The 9117-nt window shown below is 38.6% G+C and overlaps 1 protein-coding gene across 1 annotated transcript in view; it reads right to left on the minus strand.

Annotated features, from left to right (window-relative positions):
- LOC127419051 (laminin subunit beta-2-like) overlaps positions 1-8158 on the minus strand; it is an 89057-nt gene extending 80899 nt beyond the window's left edge. The window contains exon 1 of the mRNA XM_051660102.1: positions 8045-8158. The gene's annotated coding sequence lies outside the window, so the exon portion shown is untranslated. The remainder of the gene's footprint in view (positions 1-8044) is intronic.
- Between the last annotated feature and the right edge of the window lie 959 nt (positions 8159-9117).

Genomic DNA, 9117 nt, shown 5'->3' on the forward strand with positions numbered 1-9117 from the left:
GGATGAGGAACAGTCCTTGCATTTGTTATACCCATTGCAAGCGCTACACACATACGTTGAGCACACACACTAGTTCAGACTGTCTGACCAACACTTTGTGTGCTATGGAGGATGCACAAAAGGAATGTCCGTCTCCAAGCAAAGACTTTCTCACTGGATCATAGATACGGTCACACTGGCTAACGAGTTGCAGGGTGCGAATTGCCCAATTGGTGTTAAAGTACACTCAACTAGAGGCGTGGCCTCTTCATGGGTATGGACGAACAGTTTGTCCTTACAAGACATATGTTTTGCAGCAGGATGGTCTTCTCAAAACACATTCGCAAGGTTTTACAACCTAGACATAACATCTCTCTCAAAACAAGTCCTCTCTGTCTAGAGCGCTTGCTATTTTATTGGCCAAATATATACATATGCCCCTCTTTTTAAGTACGGGCTCCCGGTCACTTTACACAACTGCCTGCCTGACCGTTGTGTTCCCAATTTTACAGGCAATTCATTATAAATAAACTTCCTATCCGTCTGGGTTCACGAAGGGGTTAATCCATATTATATGACTATAGTTCATACATATATTCTGAGTGTTCCCCTCCTGGTTGACCATGAGGGTCATTCATTTGCGGCATACTCATTTCGGTCGCCATCCTGCGGGACTGTGGTGTCATGTTTCCTCTCTGGAAGGTTATGTCGTGCAGTGCGGCGTGATGGGACTCTGTTCCCCAAATGCATCAGCTTAGTGATGCACGTACGTAACCTCGTTTCCCTGAGACGAGGGGAACAAGACATTGCGTACGCTGGCCATACTACAAGACTCGGAGTTCTCTGAGGTGCGAGCGATGCGCTCTTTGTCCCTCTGAGGAATGGTGTTTGCGCGCCTGCTTTTATAGTGGATAGCTTCGTGCCTAAAAGGGCGGGGCTCAAACACCATAGCCAATATTAGAATTGCTGTCATTGTAGAGAGGTTTCAACTAGGTCATATAGAAGGACACTCCCCATATGCATCAGCTTAGTGATGCAATGTCTCGTTCCCCTCATCTCAGGAAACCGAGACGGTTACGTTTTTACTATGGTGGGTCGCCACTTGATTTTCACTGTAAAATCTGGGTCCCGAAGCAAAACCAGTTGAGAACCACTGTTATAAAGTGATATGATCACTTTTGGTGCTAAAAAAAACCAATATTTAAGTACTTTAAGTACAGTACAAACAAACACTTCAGGATTTGGTGGAGTCCAAGCGGTCTCTCGTGTGACGTGTTCGCATTGCCATGGATACCAAGGTAATCTCATGTTATCCATTCGGTTGAGACATCCAGGATAAGCACACAAACGCACTATTGTGAGCAAAGAAACAGATAATAACAGATCTAAACCAAAATCAACTAAGCTACTGTACAGCCTCCCTCCTTTTCATTTGTAAATAGTGCCGCTCTTCCGGATGTGTTGCACGTGCGTCAGTTCTCACGTGTTTCAAATGCCATTGCGATAACGTGACATGCGCGTACCGCTACTGACCGGGAGCATGATTTAGAGTTAAATAAAAGTACTTAAATATTTATCTTTTTCACACCAAAAGCGATCGTGTCACTTAAGACATTAATTTAACAGCTGGTGTCGTATGGATGAAGTTTATGCTGACTGTCTGTGATTTTTGGACCTTCAAAAGAGAAATTGCCATTCACTGAAGGACCTACTGAGCCAAGACATTTTTCTATTTTTCTTCAAATGTGTTCTGGTGAAGATAGAAAGTCATACACACACTGGATATCATGAGGGTGAGTAAATATTGAGAGAATTTTCATTTTCTATCCCTTTAATCACACACACACGCACACCAAGTCTTGCATTTATGTAACAATATAGGAATAAGCAGGTTGAATAGACCTCCTGGTGCCTCAGGACTCTGAAGAGATATGTGCTTGATCAAAGATCCAATTACATGTTAGACAATTCCTCGTGCTTTGCTTCATGATAACTTTTGAACTTCTTCTGAATGAAAGATTGAGAAGAAGACCAAGCCTTCCTCAGAGGATCATTCCAGAATTTTCAGAAAAGTGACGAGTGAGGTTCCGGAACTGTATAATTCTCTGCATTCCATTCAAAATGCCAGAGACAGGTACGTTATCCAGCATAAGGCATAAATCAATTGATTCAGTCCATGATACAGTTGGTAACAAAGTGTACAGTGTGATATTTCCACAACACAATATGCCTAATTTTAATAACATGGTAATTTAAGACAGGAGGTCGAACTAGGTCATTTTGATGCATTAAAATATTCCCAATTATGGCTCATACGTATAATTTGGGCTTATAGCTGTATTCACCACACAAAAACAGGAAATCACGCCAGGAGGAAATTACACAGGCTACACTGTTATGTGTACACTACCATTCAAAAGTTTGGGGTCACTTGCCTGAAATGTTTCTCATGATCTTAAAAACCTTTTGATCTGAAGGCATATGCTTAAATGTTTGAAATTAGTTTTGTAGACAAAAATATAATTGTGCCACTATATTAATTTAATTACAAAACTAAAATTCTATTTTAAAAAAGTTTTTAAAATGGATGACTTGGACCGAATAATTAACAAAAGCAGCCACTAAGTGCCCAACATAGATGGGAACTCCTTCAATACTGTTTAAAAAGCATCCCAGGGTGATACCTCAAGAAGTTGGTTGAGAAAATGTCAAGAGCACATTTCTGCAAAATCTAGGCAAAGTGTGGCCACTATGAAGATGCTAAAATATAACATAGTTTTGATTTATTTTGGATTTTTTTTAGTCACAACATAATTCCCATATTTCCATTTCTATTATTCCATAGTTGTGATGACTTTACTATTATTCTAAAATGTGAAAAAATAAATAAAGAAAGAAAGAAAGAAAGAATGAGTAAGTGACCCTAAACTTCTGAATGGTAGTTCAAACAGCGCGCACCCATTTTTCTCCTCTGTTACACGGATTATTGCATTGATCTCAAAGCACTGCTTACAAGAACAACCATGACAACATACAATTGTGTGAGGGACTCAGATCGATCTCAAACCCTCACCGCTCAGGAACAACCAACAACAACAACAACAACAAACAACTGCAAACCGGCTGGATCCAGCTCCATTTCTGCTTCGTGTTGGACTCCACTGCTACGTGTCGCTGTGTGATGATGACTAATAGCAGCCGGTGCCAGCCAAACATCACTTCAGTCTATTACGATGGACTTCAGAGGACTGATGCCAACTCCAACCATAAGACATGGGATACTTCATATGCCACTGCCTGAACCTTGGACTTAGGATAGACCTCACCGAAATTACCGGCCAGGTTGAACTGCGAAGCACCTAACTGATCTCTGCCTGCATCACCTCGGTGTAATGATGGACTACATTCTTGAAATGGAATACAAAGACTATCAATTAATTGCCAACAAAACACTTCATCAGCCAACTAACAAGGACAATTGCATCTATGTGGACTTCTGCAGTAAATACAGGATGGACTTCAAAGACATTAGTCATTAATCTTACAGTTCATACAAAATCTTTGTTTAAACACTGACCCTTAACACTTACTTAGTTTAATCATTTTAAACCATGACTTGCACTATACATAAGTCATATTGGCATTATATTAATGCTGTTTAGCCAGAGGGGAACCGGCCCCTACAGTGAGTCTGGTTTCTCCCAAGGTTATTTTTCTCCATTAACCAACATCTTATGGAGTTTTGTGTTCCTTCCCACAGTCACCTTAGGCTTGCTCTCTGGGGTTATAAATACAATTATTATTTAATTACTTATTTTTAAACACAATTTACAATTGTATTTTATCAAATTACACAATGATGACTCTGGGGGTACGTTTGCGCGGCAACAATGTACTATGGGCGGAGAGGTTTTCATCTGCGTTTTTGGAAAGTTTCACGTACAGACGACAACGTTGTCAAAACAATCCCCGTTCACACAGATCCGCGAAAACGACGATGCATGCCAGGCCAGTAGTTGGCGATGTCACTTTGTAAAGAAACACTATGTGCCAGCACATATAAGCATTCTTCCACAGAGCGGTGAATCCAAACAATGAAGATGGCGAAAGCATCGAGCAATTTTGTCTGGATGGACGATGAAGTTGCTTTATTACTACAAGTCTTGAGCAGCACAAACACAGTCCTGTAGTCCGCCGTTGTAGTTTTGAACGTCTCGTGCGTTATTTTGAAGTACTCACGAGCATGCCTATAGACTGAACACGTAATATGCGTGCACATGACGTAATAGTCTTCACAAATTCATGTTTTTGTATGTTTACACAGAGACGATAACGACATAATTTTCAAAAAACTTGCACTTTGAAACCCGTTTTCAAAAGTTTGCGTTTTCAGGCCCCAAAACACCGTTGTCGTGTAAACGAACAGCCAGAATGCGTGGGAAGTTTTCCGTTTTTGGTTAAAAACGTTGTAGTGTAAATGGCCCCTTAGACATTATAGATATTAGTTTTATTTTCTGTTAATGCCTGATCTTCTGTAAAGCTGCTTTGAAACTATGTGTGTTGTGAAAGGTGCTATACAAATAAAAATGACTTGACTTGACTAGTGTACATCTGGGGACAATTCTTGTTTTTCTATTCATCATGTTCTATGATCATCATCATTTTATCATCTCGTCTCTAACAGTAAAGAATGTGTTCTGAAAATTCAACAGGCTCATCATCACGCTTCCTCCACTGACTGATGAGACTCCTTATGCGCTGCTTCAAAAAGCATAAAATCCCAAGCAGCAATCAGAGGACTGACATGTTTAATAAAGCTCCAGAGAGAGTGAAAGGCCAGCAGAACTGTCATGAGCAGAAGATCCGCAAAATATATTTTGACAGCTTTTTCTACAGCTGGGAGTAATTATTACAGAGGCTTCAGATGTAATCAAGCATTTCCCAAAATATGTGTTTAAACCAGTATCGAGAGAAAGATTCTGTGTGTGTGTGTGTGTGTGTGTGTGTTAGGCACCAGTGCCTAAAGTATAATTTATGAATATAAGAGATATTAATGAATGAACCTGTTGCCAAACACTAATGTAAAATTATGTCATCATTTACTCACCCTCATGTAGTTCCAAAACTGTATGACTTTCTTTCGTGGAACCCAAAAGGAGAAATTTTTGAAGAATGCACAAGTGTTTTCTTTTTCCTATGCAATTACAAAGAATGGGGACTGGAGCTTTCAAACTTCAAAAGGATGCAAAAGCACCATTTGACTTGTGTGTTGCATTTATAAGTCTTCTAAAGCCATATGATAGCTTTGTTTGAGGAACAGATACTTTTTTGATATGACACTTTTACACTGTAAAAGAAATCCTGTTAAATTTACAGTAAAAAAAACTGGCAGCTGTGGTTGCCAGAAATTCACCATAATTTTACTGTATATTTTACTGTGCATTACCGTCGTTTATTTTATTAAATTAAACTTGATATATTAACCTTCTGAAACTGTAATGATCTGCTTTTCACTTTATAATGTATCGTTAATCACCGTTTATCAATAGTGGGCTTTCTAGGAGCAATGACCAATAAACTTGTAGAGACAGTGCTCAGTTGCACTCACACAAACAATAAACACCATCAGGGTACCATATGTGAAATTAAAATAATGTAATAAACATTAACTAAACTACATCAAATATAACACAGAACACCACAATGTACTTAAAAATAATAAGAAACATAACTATTCCCATAAAATATAATGAAGTGTAATGGGTCATGCAGGGAATTCTGGGAACACCCAATTATTGTTTTTTTCTACAGTAATTTTAACAATTTTCTGTAGAAAGTGCATGTACTCTCTTGTTAAGCATAATATAAATTCTTACCGCTAATTATATGGGAAAATTATACTTTTTACATTAAAAAAATTACCAATATTATTCTTTTAAATTTTTCCTTTCTCCACAGAAGAAAGTAATACGGGTTTAGAACAACATGAGTGTAAGAAGTTAAATTTTAGGGTGAACAATTCCTTTAAAGGGTAAACAATTCTATAGTCATCTGGCCATCGTGTGAGCTGAGCTGTGAACCTGAAGACCTCTGAGAACAGTCTGAGACTCATGGAACGCCTTAAACTTCATGGTCACCCATAGCAATGAGGCAAAAGGTCAAATAAGAGCTGCTTAAAGCCATACTTAGAAAAAAAAATGATAATTTCCCATGCTTTACAACTCTAGTTGTTCTACGACTTGCCCTGTGGCTTTCAGCTTACACCCAGAATTTATTAAATCACATAATAATTTAATATAGTATTAAATAGGGGCCGGGTAGCTCAGCGAGTAAAGATGCTGACTACCACCCCTGGAGTCATGAGTTTGAATCCAGGGTGTGCTTAGTGACTCCAGCCAGGTCTCCTAAGCAACCAAATTGGCCCAGTTGCTAGGGAGGGTAGAGTCACATGGGGTAACCTCCTTGTGGTCGCGATCAGTGGTTCTCGCTCCCAATGGGGTACATGGTAAGTTGTGCGTGGATCGCGGAGAACAGCATGAGCCTCCACATGCGGGGTCTCCGCGGTGTCATGCACAGCGAGCCATGTGATAAGATGCTCGGATTGACGGTCTCAGAAGCGGAGGCAACTGAGACTTGTCCTCCGCCACCCGGATTGAGGAGAGTAACCGCACCACCACGAGGACGTACTAAGTAGTGGGAATTGGGCATTCCAAATTGGGAGACAAGGGGATAAACAATAATAATAATAATAATAATAATAATAAAAACATAATATAGCATTAAATAAATGTCTGTACTAACAATTCTCTAATAACCATCAGAACATTCATGCACATTTGTCAGCACTGGCAAAGGTAAATGTGATAATGGATGTGAGTGCTGTAACAGAGTGAAAGTAGTACAAATTAGTGTAAAAGTTTAGATCCCAAGTGGAAGAATGAAGGTAAACAGTTTGGTCAACAGCAGCAGTTGCACCAAGTCACTTCATGTCAGTGCCACCCATGAATGATGTGTTATAAAGGCTTTTGAATATAACAATATTTAAATAGTGCATAAAACAAAGTAAGGGACCATTACACATGTGCACAGGATAAATGAATTGAGAGACTGATATGGTAAAAGACTGATATCATTTTCTGATAGTACAAACATGCAAGATGATGAACAAGCCTAAACACACAAAGACACATTACAAAGCTGATTTAGTGAGAAAAGATCTAGGGCAACACCGCCTTCTGAAACAAACTAGCATTCCTTACAAATTGTAATAATCTTACTAGCCACTGCATCAGTAGTTCTAAAACTTCCCAAGAATGAAAATCATTCTGATTACTACTGGCTAAAATTATACAGCTGACTTCACAAATGGGTGACAGCTGTCATTTACAGTGACACTGACATAAACACACTCTGTGAACAGAACTGAACAGAACAGAATGACAGTTGTGGAAGAAAGTTAGTAGATATTTGCGTTCATAGGAAGGTGTGGAGGAACTGTTTGGGAACATGGGAGGTCTCTGAAGGTGATATGGTGGGGAAAAAAAAAAAAAAATCTCCCTTTCCCCAAAACTGCAGTGGCATTTAATTTGTTTAAAGCTGAAATGTTTGGAAATTGTATCTGGCAAAAATATTTTCATTAAAAGCAGCAAGAGAGTTTTCAAAACGAGCTTCTACACAAAGAAAGAGAAAAAAGGAAAGAAACGGAGATGCGAAATGCAACGACCTTCAACAATAAACTATGCGCAATAATACATGTACAATAGATCCTACTGATAACAGTAGTTTTGTTTTGATGAATATCAACACGCCACATAAATAAAGAACCTCAATTTCAAACAGTGGCTTTCCATGTTCTGGGCATGGAGCAAGAATATATGTTAAAACCAAAGAAACAACAGAAAATGTATACAGTATTTCATTAGAAAAGGACAGCTCGTGTAAACTACTTATGGTTTCCCAGTGGAGAATATCAGTGCAGTTTTAGGACAGCATTTAAACGTATTTAAAGTTAAAATAAGAAACGTAAACAGTAAATAAATACAATACAGCTGCAATACTCTCTCACCTGTGGGTTGACTCTCGTGAGCAACGCAACGCTCCCCTACCGCGAGCTCCGCGTCCACCTGCTCGACCGCAGAACTTACAGTCGATAACACTTCTGAGGAAGGAGGAGTCCAACTGCGACTTTCTAGTATGGCGAAATTATAGCGTGTATTTGAAAGAAACTCTCAAATGACAGGTTTAACGTACACGCCCATTTGTTTTCGTATCCTCAGGGAGACTAAATCAATGTGCACGTGCAAGTGAGATTCAAAATTGCCAGTGTTTCTTCTGAATCCGTGTATCATGCGTTCATTTTACGTTCAATTAGAAATTCAAAATCGGAAAAACAAACTTATTTCATTATTCGTTTACAAAACCAATATTAAAAAACAAATAATGAATTGTTTTTCGTAATTTCGATTTAATGCTCAAGTTAAAATAGGAAATTGGAAAAATAGCCACAGGACACTGTGCATTTTGATTATTTGATTTCACTCATGTATGACTTGAATATTTGATTCGCACATATGGGTGGACCTGAAACGCCCCTTTCTTCTGATTGGTCAACCTGCATTGTTGTCTTCCTCAATGCTGTGAGACAGAATAAAAGTTCTCTGCTGTTTAATTGTTCAGATAAATTTGTCTCGGTTAATATTACATTCTGTACCATTTATTTAATTCTTTACCACGTTTATTGCAGCTGAACTATCTCTCTTATCAAATAGCCCTACACATAAACCTGCTGTCTTTGACGTTGCTCGGTTTGAAAAGGTATGTCAAGTCATTTTTATTTGTATAGCGCCTTTCACAACACACATCGTTTCAAAGCAGCTTTACAGAAAATCATGCATTAACAGAAAATTAAACAATATCTATGATGTCTTAGAGTCATCATTGTGTAGTTTGATGAAATATGATTGTGAATTGTGTTTAAATGGCAAGGAACACAAAACTCCATAAGATGTTAGTTAATGGAGAAAAATAACCTTGGGAGAAACCAGGCTCACTGTGGGAGCCAGTTCCCTTCTGGCTAAACAACATGAATATAATGCCAATATTAGTCTTCAAAAAATGGCTAAAAACACATCTTTTCCA

Source organism: Myxocyprinus asiaticus, chromosome 28 (assembly GCF_019703515.2).
Source record: "Myxocyprinus asiaticus isolate MX2 ecotype Aquarium Trade chromosome 28, UBuf_Myxa_2, whole genome shotgun sequence".
NCBI classification, from domain to species: Eukaryota; Metazoa; Chordata; class Actinopteri; order Cypriniformes; family Catostomidae; genus Myxocyprinus; species Myxocyprinus asiaticus.